Genomic DNA, 9,913 nt, shown 5'->3' with positions numbered 1-9,913 from the left:
CCCTGCGTGGACTGATTGTTGTTTACATTTGTTGTTAGCTCAATATAGCCCCGCGGCTACAGTTTTATAAAAGTTTATTCCACAAACCACACTCAATCTCGTGTCTCGTCACTGCATCCTGCGAACCTGCTAGGCCCCTACAGTGTTATCAATAAAAACGTCATCTCGGCACGCAAAAATATGGTAAAATCAATGATGTCATTCAAAAGTACAACTCGTCCCACAAAAAAACAAGCCCTCACATGGCCATATTGATGGAAAAAAGCAAAGTTATGGCTCTGGGAAGAAGGGGAGCAATAAACAAACAAACAAACAAAAAAATCGCAAGATGGTGAAGGGGTTAAAGGAAGTATATCAGCACAAACTGGTGAAGAGATCAGTTTGTCTGCAGAGAACGTTCAAGCAAGCCACAGCTGTCAATCACCAATGAGGGGAGGCTGGGCATGCAAAACCACCTGGACCCGTAGAAGCGAGTAATCGCGAAACGGCCGTTGTCCGGCACCTCCCTCCCCTAGCATTCCTCTAACATCCTGCATGTCCACACATCTATTGATGGAATTTATGTGAAATAAAGACGCACAGTTTTTCAGCTATATCGGTGAGTGCTGCATATTTCTTCTTTTTTCGCTTCACATTGAAATATTCATGTTTTTTCATGCAAGCACCTCCATTTTTTGACTGAAATATATGCCACAATACTTCAGATAAATAGCTCTGTCTGTTAATGTGGTGATTTGTGTGCCCTAGTATGCCGTTCATCTGTTTGCTCTTTGCTGGGAAAACCAGAGGACAGACTGGTGCACTGAGCACCCTAACTAGCATATTTAATTAAAGGGGTTGTCCGGGCTTTTCACATAATCTCAGTGCATATCTGGGCTGCAGAATGATGACAATAAGTAATTTACCTTCTGTCACCAGTTTGCAGGGTTTTCTAGATATCAGTGTCTTGCTTCTGAGCAGAACGTCCAAGGGGGGGGGGGTGTTCTGGCATTGAAATGAGAACTGGTCGTTTCCTCCTCACTACAGTTTCACTTTCCATAGATCACTGTTCAGTGTGTGTCTGGGGGAGGAGCAGCTGGGTGGTTCTGCTCTTTGCACTGAGGCTGCTAGAGGGGGAGGATTTGTTACCGTGTGAGGAGGGCTTGTTCATGTGGACAGGGAGGGCCTGCTGCTATGGAGGGTGGGGTTGTTGCTATAGAGAGGTTTTTAGTAGAGTAGGAGGAAACGACCAGTTCTCATTTCAATGCCGGAACACACATACTTATTGTCACCATTCTGCAGCCCAGTTATGTACTGAGATTATGTGAAAATTCCGGACAACCCCTTTAAGCTTCAATTGTCATAGACCAGAGGTAGCTGAAGTGTACAGCTAACATAAGAAAAAATTCAAAAAAACTTACATATGAAAGGTAGACTCACCAAACCCTGACTGATGCACTGGCAGGATGCAGCAGACCTCCATTGATGCGACGTATACTGTGACGACAGGTAGGTTACGTCCGAGAGTGGACCCTCTGGATTGCGGCACTGGAGCTCCCGGGGATGAGCGCGCCAGGTGGTGCCGACCCCTATACAGGGGCCGTTAGGGGCAGGCCCTCGGAAGACAGATGCCGCGACTGCTAGAACCAAGAGGGGCGGCTCAAAGGACTGAGTGAGGGGTGCTGGACTGAGTGTAACAACCCTGCTGGCATCACTGCATGGCCTCCCATCCCCCGCACACCAACTTACTTTCTGCTTCATGCCATGCTGTGAATTCTGTCTGTTGCCAGCCCTGTGCCTCTGCTCTTCATGTTTCCTGACTGTGTGTATAGGGGGGTGGCGCCTGAACTCTCTGGTTCTTATGCAGTCAGGGTGCACCTGTGTAATATGTCCCTTACCAATCACCTAGAGCCCTTGACTATTTAGTTTCGCCACACCCACTGACCTTTGCCTGTGCAATGTCTAAACTCAGCTCCTTGCTGCTGAGCTAGTCAGGCCCTGTCCTATGTCTTGCCTTCTCTGAAGGCTCTTACTGCGTATTCCTGTGTCTTGGTACCTTGCCTAGCATTTCTCTGTCCGCCTGCTAGGAGAACAAACCACTATGTATGGACAATTCAATAAAACAATAGGACACAATATATCTAAAATATTATATAATCTTTAATAAATCGGATTTAGGCAATTAAAACTTGTGCAAACAAGTGCCAAGGACATACAAAATATTAATCTAAAATCATAACATATATATATGGAAAATTAATAACAGAGGCCTGTCAAACGATTGTAGTAGGTTAATGATCTATCACAGCCTCACACACATATTGGTATAACAAATGTGCATAACTATAAACAGTGATATATTTAAACAAAAAATATATATATATAACACAAAAATGATTATACCCACAATTGGGTTATAAAACTAATATAATTCTACATCAATAATGTGTCATTGTGGTAGACTCACATCCCAAAGTGATAACCCATAACATAATACTCAATAACGTGTGAGCCGATTAAGGATGTTACATACCCGTGATATAATGACAGCCTCTAAAGTAATGCCCGGCACTCCCCGACGCGCGTTTCGGAACTGGCGTCCTTCGTCAGGGGGAACTGATGAAGGACGCCAGTTCCGAAACGCGCGTCGGGGAGTGCCGGGCATTACTTTAGAGGCTGTCATTATATCACGGGTATGTAACATCCTTAATCGGCTCACACGTTATTGAGTATTATGTTATGGGTTATCACTTTGGGATGTGAGTCTACCACAATGACACATTATTGATGTAGAATTATATTAGTTTTATAACCCAATTGTGGGTATAATCATTTTTGTGTTATATATATATATTTTTTGTTTAAATATATCACTGTTTATAGTTATGCACATTTGTTATACCAATATGTGTGTGAGGCTGTGATAGATCATTAACCTACTACAATCGTTTGACAGGCCTCTGTTATTAATTTTCCATATATATATGTTATGATTTTAGATTAATATTTTGTATGTCCTTGGCACTTGTTTGCACAAGTTTTAATTGCCTAAATCCGATTTATTAAAGATTACATAATATTTTAGATATATTGTGTCCTATTGTTTTATTGAATTGTCCATACATAGTGGTTTGTTTTACCATAGAATTGAATGGTCTCCATTCAAATTTTGTGACATATCAGGAAGGCTGGCTGATTGGAGCTGTATGAATATTTGCACGATTTAATTCAATTATTTATTATATATTGATTATATGTAGATTGGTGCAATTTTATACATTTTTAAATTATATTATTTCTTTCTGCTGTGTTCATTTGTTTGCTCGCCTGCTAGGAGGCAGAATATCCTGGTCCTTGTGTCTTGTTTCCAGTGCCTTGTCTTTCTCTGTCCGCCTGCCAGGAGGCAGAATATCCTGGTTCTTGTGTCTTTGTCCCTGTGTCTCAGTCTGAACTCAGTCTTACCTCTGTCTGTCTCCTTGTCCGTGGCTTCCTTCCCTGCTGTGTCTTTCCTTGTGTCCTCTCTGTCTGTGAATCTGCACCCCCGCAGCTCTGCCTGTTCGGCTCCCTAGCCGCTCTGCCTGTTCGGCTCCTTAGCCGCTCTGCCTGCTCGGCTCCCTAGCCGCTCTGCCTGCTCGGCTCCCTAGCCGCTCTGCCTGCTCGGCTCCCTAGCCACTCTGCCTGCACGGCTCCCTAGCCGCTCTGCCTGCACGGCTACCTAGCCGCTCTGCCTGCACGGCTCCCTAGCTGCTCTGCCTGCACGGCCCCCTTGCAGCCCAGCCTGCTCTGCCTACTCCACACTCCAGCCTATATCCGTACCTGCACCTCCTGTGTGAACAGGTCCAAATACTGTTCCAACATACGCCACTCCTTCCTGCCTACACCTCCTGTGTGAACAGGTCCAAATCCTGTTCCAACATACGCCACTCCTTCCTGCCTACACCTGCTGTGTGAACAGGTTCTTACCTGTCCCTTCTCATACCACGCCCACTTGCCCAGTGTCTCCAAGCCGTGCCCGCTTGCCCAGTGTCTCCAAGCCGTGCCCGCTTGCCCAGTGTCTCCAAGCCGTGCCCGCTTGCCCAGTGTCTCCAAGCCGTGTCTCCAAGCCGTGCCTGCCTGCCAGTGTACCAAGCCGTGCCTGCTTGCCCAGTGTCTCAGCCTGCCTGTTAGTCACACCTGTCCAAGTGACTTGCCCCCGAGTGGAATCAGCAGCCACAGCCAGACACCACCCTGGAGTGGCACCCGACAGCTACCTGCCGCACAAGCCTGACCTCACCATCAGAGGCTCCAGTGAAGGCCGAGGTAGCTGTCGTAGTCACGCCCCTCCCAGGGTAGTCTGGTTTGTGGCACAGTGGGGCCACAACCCCCCGGTTCACGCCATTCAGCCAAGGCGCGAGCGTGACACTGAGAACGGAATGCAGAAGGGAGAAGGAAGTACAGAGTGGAGAACAGGACAGAAACACAGAGTATAGGACCAGGCACAGAGAGGGGAGTACGGGACGGAGACACGGAGTACAGGACTGGGCACTGGGGTACAGGACGGAGACACGGAGTACAGGACTGGGCACTGGAGTACAGGACTGAGGAGAGTGAGAAGGGGAAACCCCTAAACACTTGGCCAGGATACCGTAAGGAAATGCACACGATAATCAGGCATCTCCACCATGTTGGAGACGCCTGATATACCCCGTGCTGCCGGCTGATTGGGCGCTCAGGCTTCTGGGCGGGCGCTGAAGGGTTGAGACCTGCAGAGCGCGCGCCCGCGGCCTGAGGTGCCCACATGAAGCAGGCACGCGCCGAAATGAGGAGGCGGGCACAGTGCGGTGTGGCGAGCGCCGGTGAGTATAGGCGGTGGCGGGGCCCCGCCGCTGCTGGGACGGCGGCGGCTACCACCGCCGACGTGACAATTGATAAAGGCTTAGGGCAGCACAGGTGCAAACTACTGATGAAGACAGCCAGTAACCAAAAGAAAAAGAGAAGCTGGCTGCCTAGTGGGAAAAATGCAACAGAAAAGGCTTGCATAGGACATCAGTCACACAGTGCAGTGCAAAGTGTCTGAACAGCCTATTGATCACACCCATAGTATTAGCAGGCGGGCTGTTCTGCACTATGTACATGCATCACACAGATAAGACCAAGCCAACATAAAGAGGCCCAGCTGCAACCTGCAAAAATGATAAAAAGTGCAAAAAGATGAAAAGACATGGGGTATTAGTTACTATTTTGGCCAAGACAGATAAGCTCGCAATCCAAACGTCAAGGATCCCCATATTTTGAGAGTACCTAACACTAAATCTGAACAGCGAACATAAGAAAAAATTCAAAAAAACTTACATATGAAAGGCAGACTCACCAAACCCTAACTGATGCACTAGCAGGATGCAGCAGACCTACATAGTGCAGAACAGCCCGCCTGCTAATACTATAGGCTGTTCAGACACTTTGCACCGCACTGTGTGACTGATGTCCTTTGCAAGCCTTATCTGTGTGCATTTTTCCCACTAGGCAGCCAGCTCCTCTTTTTCTTTTGGTTACTGGCTGTCTTCATAAGTGGGTTGCACCTGTGCTGCCCTAAGCCTTTATCAATGGAGGTCTGCTGCATCCTGCTAGTGCATCAGTGCATGAAACATGATTGCAGTGTACCGGGGGTTTAGAGAAGCATCGGCAGGGAGGGGGCTCCCTCTGTGCTTCCCTGAGACCCCCAGTGCAGCGCGATGTGCTGCGCTGCTCTGTGGGCCTCCTTCCTTGCAGGTCCCCGGATCCAATATGGCCGCGGGGGCCTTCGGGGGACCTGCAGGGAGGCGGCTGCCTCAGTGCCTGCAGAGAGCAGGCAGTGAGGAAGCCTCTGCAGCGCCTGTCAAAAAAAGAAGTGTAAAAATAATTTATAAAAAAAATCGCTAAATAAATTAAAAAATATATATTCCCTGATAAATTCATTTTTTGGATATTAAAAAAACAAACAATAAAAGTACACATATTTAGTATCGCCACGTCCGTAACGACCCGCCCTATAAAACTGTCCCATTAGTTAACCCCTTTAGCGAACCCCTTAAAAAATAAAAAAAAAAGCAAAAAACAATGCTTTATCATCATACTGCCGAACAAAAAGTGCAATAACGCGCGATCAAAAAGACGGATATAAATAAGCATGGTACCGCTCAAAACGTCATCTTGTCCTGCAAAAAACGAGCCATGACACAGCATCATCAGTGAAAAAATAAAAAAGTTATAGCTCGCAGAATAAAGCGATGCAAAAATAATAATTTTTTATATAAAACTGTTTTCATTGCATAAAAGTGCCAAAACATAAAAAAACGACATAAATGAGGTATCGCTGTAACCATACTGACCAGAAGAATAAAACCGCTTTATCAATTTTACCACACACGGAACGGTGTAAACCCACCCCCCCAAAAGAAATTCTTGAAATGCTGGTTTTTGTTCATTCTGCGTCCCAAAAATCGGAAAAAGCGATCAAAAAATGTCATGTGCCTGAAAATGGTACCAATAATAGTAAATCAAACCCCCCGTTATCACCCCCTTAGTTAGGGAAAAATAATAAAATTAAAAAAAAAATGTATTTATATCCATTTTCCCATTAGGGTTAGGGTTAGGGCTAGGGGTGTGTTGGGGTTAGGGTTGGAGTTAGAATTGGGGGGTTTCCACTGTTTAGGCACATAAGGTGCTCTCCAAATGCAAGATGGCGTCTGATCCAGCCAATTCTGCGCTGAAAAAGTCAAGCGGTGCTCCTTCCTTTCCAAGCTCTGCCATGCGCCCAAACAGTGGTTTACCCCCACATATAGGGTATCAGCCTACTCAGGACAAATTGCAAAACAACTTTTGGCGTCCATATTTTCCTGTTACCCTCAGGAAATTAAAAAATTGGGGCAAAAATATTATTTTTGTGGAAAAAAAATATTTTTTTTATTTTCATGCCCGGGCGTTATAAACTTCTGTGAAGCACTTGGGGGTTCAAAGTGCTCACCACACATCTAGATACGTTCCTTGGGGGGGGTCTAGTTTCCAAAATGGGGTCACTTGTGGGGAGTTTCAACAGTTTAGACACATCAGAGGCTCTCCAAACGCGACAGGACACCCCGCAGACCATTCCATCAAAGTCTGCATTCCAAAACGTCACTACTTCCCTTCCGAGCCCCGACGTGTGCCCATACAGTAGTTTTCTCCCACATATGGGATATTAGCATACTCCAGAAAAATTGGACAACTTTTGGGGTCCAATTTCTCCTGTTACCCTTGGGAAAATAAAAAAATTGGGGACTAAAAGATCATGTTTGTGGAAAAAATATGATTTTTTTATTTTCAAATATAAACTTCTGTGAAGCCCTTGGGGGTTCAAATTGCTCACCACAAATCTAGATAAGTTCCTTGGGGGGGTCTAGTTTCCAAAATGGTGTCATTTGTGGGGGGTTTCCACTGTTTAGGCACATCAGGGGCTTTCCAAACGCGGCATGGCGTCCGATCCCAATTTCAGCCAAAAAAATCAAATGGCGCTGCTTCCTTTCCGAGCTGTGCCATGCACCCAAATAGTGGTTTGTCCCTACATGTGGGGTATCAGCGTACTCAGGACAAATTGCACAATAACTTTTGGGGTCCTGTTACCCTTGGGAAAATACAAATTGGAGGTGAAAAGATCATTTTTGTGGAAAAAATGTGAATTTTTAATTTTACGGCTGTATGTCATAAACTTCTGTGAAGCCCTGGGGGGTTCAAAGTTCTCACCACATATCTAGATAAGTTCCTTGCGGGGTCTAGTCTCCAAAATGGGGTCACTTGTGGGGGGTTTCCACTGTTTAGGCACATCAGGGGCTCTCCAAACGTGACATGTCGTCCGATCTGAATTCCAGCCAATTTTGCTTTGAAAAAGTCAAACGGCGCTCCTTCCCTTCTGAGCTCTGCCATGCCCCGAAACAGTGGTCCCCCCCACATATCAGGTATCAGCGTACTCAGGACAAATTGTACAATAACTTTTGCAGTCCAATTTCTCCTGTTACCCTTGGAAAAGTAAGAAAATTGGACCTGAAGTAATTTTTTTGTGACAAAAAGTTAATGTTAATTTTTATAAACATTCAAAAAATTCCTGTGAAGCACCTGAAGGGTTAATAGACTTCTTGAATGTGGTTTTGAGCACCTTGAGGGGTGCAGTTTTTAGAATGGTATCACTTTTGGGTATTTTCTATCATATAGACCCCTCAAAGTGACTTTAAGTGTGATGTGGTCCGTAAAAATAAAATGGTGCTGCAAAAATGAGAAATCTCTGGTCAACTTTTAACCCTTATAACTTCCTAACAAAAAAAAAAATTTTTTGGTTCCAAAAATTTTGCTGATGTAAACATATGGGAAATGTTATTTATTATGCTTTTTGTGTGCCATATCTCTGTGATTTAAGGGCTTAAAAATTCAAAGTTGGAAAATTGTGAAATTTTCTAAATTTTTGCCAAATTTCCGTTTTTTTCACAAATAAATGCAAGTTATATCAATGAAATTTTACCACTAACATGAAGTACAATATGTCATGAGAAAACAATGTCAGAATCAGTGGGATCCATGGAAGCGTTCCAGAGTTATTACCTCATAAATGGACAGTGGTCAAAACTGTAGAAATTGGCCCAGTCATGAACGTGCAAACCACCCTTGGGGGTAAAGGGGTTAAAGGTAGAGTTGAGCGACTTTGGTCGGATCGGGTTTCATGAAACAAAATTTGTTTCAGATGTAACTGGTCTGACTAGGGCAAAAAAAGTCGGAGTTTAAAGTCGGCATTGAGTGGATGAATGTCGACTTTTATTCCCCATTGACTTGCATTGGGGTCGGGTTTCGGACGAAACTCCGACTTTTTTTTGCCCTAGTCGGACCAGTTTCATCTGAAACAAATTTTGTTTCATGAAACCCGATCCGACCAAAGTCGCTCAACTCTAGTTAAAGGGTTATTCCCCCAAAATCACAAGTTATCATATATCAATAGCACATGGGATAATTTGCTGATCTCTAGAGTCTGAGCGCTTGGACTACAGTGATCCCAAGATTGGAGATCTGCAGTCCCGTCCTGAATTGTGCTCATGCTCATTCATCACTCATTACATTGGGTATGGGACTGCTGGAAAAAGCCAGTAGTCCTTCCAGCAGTCCCATGCCGAACAGTGCTCCCTCCAACAGTCCCGTGCCGAACAGTGCTCCCTCCAGCAGACCCGTGCCGAGCAGTGCTCCCTCCAGCAGTCCCGTGCCGAGCAGTGCTCCCTCCAGCAGTCCCGTGCCGAGCAGTGCGCCTTCCAGCAGTCCCGCGCCGAGCAGTGCGCCTTCCAGCACTCCCGCGCCGAGCAGTGCGCCTTCCAGCACTCCCGCGCCGAGCAGTGCGCCTTCCAGCACTCCCGCGCCGAGCAGTGCGCCTTCCAGCACTCCCGCGCCGAGCAGTGCGCCTTCCAGCACTCCCGCGCCGAGCAGTCCTCCTTCCAGCACTCCCGCGCCGAGCAGTGCTCCTTCCAGCACTCCCGCGCCGAGCAGTGCTCCTTCCAGCACTCCCGCGCCGAGCAGTGCTCCTTTCAGCATTCCCGCGCCGAGCAGTGTGCCTTCCAGCACTCCCGCGCCGAGCAGTGCGCCTTCCAGCACTCCCGCGCCGAGCAGTGCTCCTTCCAGCACTCCCGCGCCGAGCAGTGCTCCTTCCAGCACTCCCGCGCCGAGCAGTGCTCCTTCCAGCACTCCCGCGCCGAGCAGTGCTCCTTCCAGCACTCCCGCACCGAGCAGTGCTCCTTCCAGCACTCCCTCGCCGAGCAGTGCTCCTTCCAGCACTCCCACGCCGAGCAGTGCTCCTTCCAGCACTCCCACGCCGAGCAGTGCTCCATACAGCACTCCCACGCCGAGCAGTGCTCCATACAGCACTCCCACGCCGAGCAGTGCTCCATACAGCACTCCCACACCGAGCAGT

This window comes from Dendrobates tinctorius, unplaced genomic scaffold (genome assembly GCF_039654945.1).
Source record: "Dendrobates tinctorius isolate UK_male_01 unplaced genomic scaffold, ASM3965494v1 ptg000120l, whole genome shotgun sequence".
Classification (NCBI taxonomy): domain Eukaryota; kingdom Metazoa; phylum Chordata; class Amphibia; order Anura; family Dendrobatidae; genus Dendrobates; species Dendrobates tinctorius.
This window is presented reverse-complemented; position numbering follows the sequence as displayed.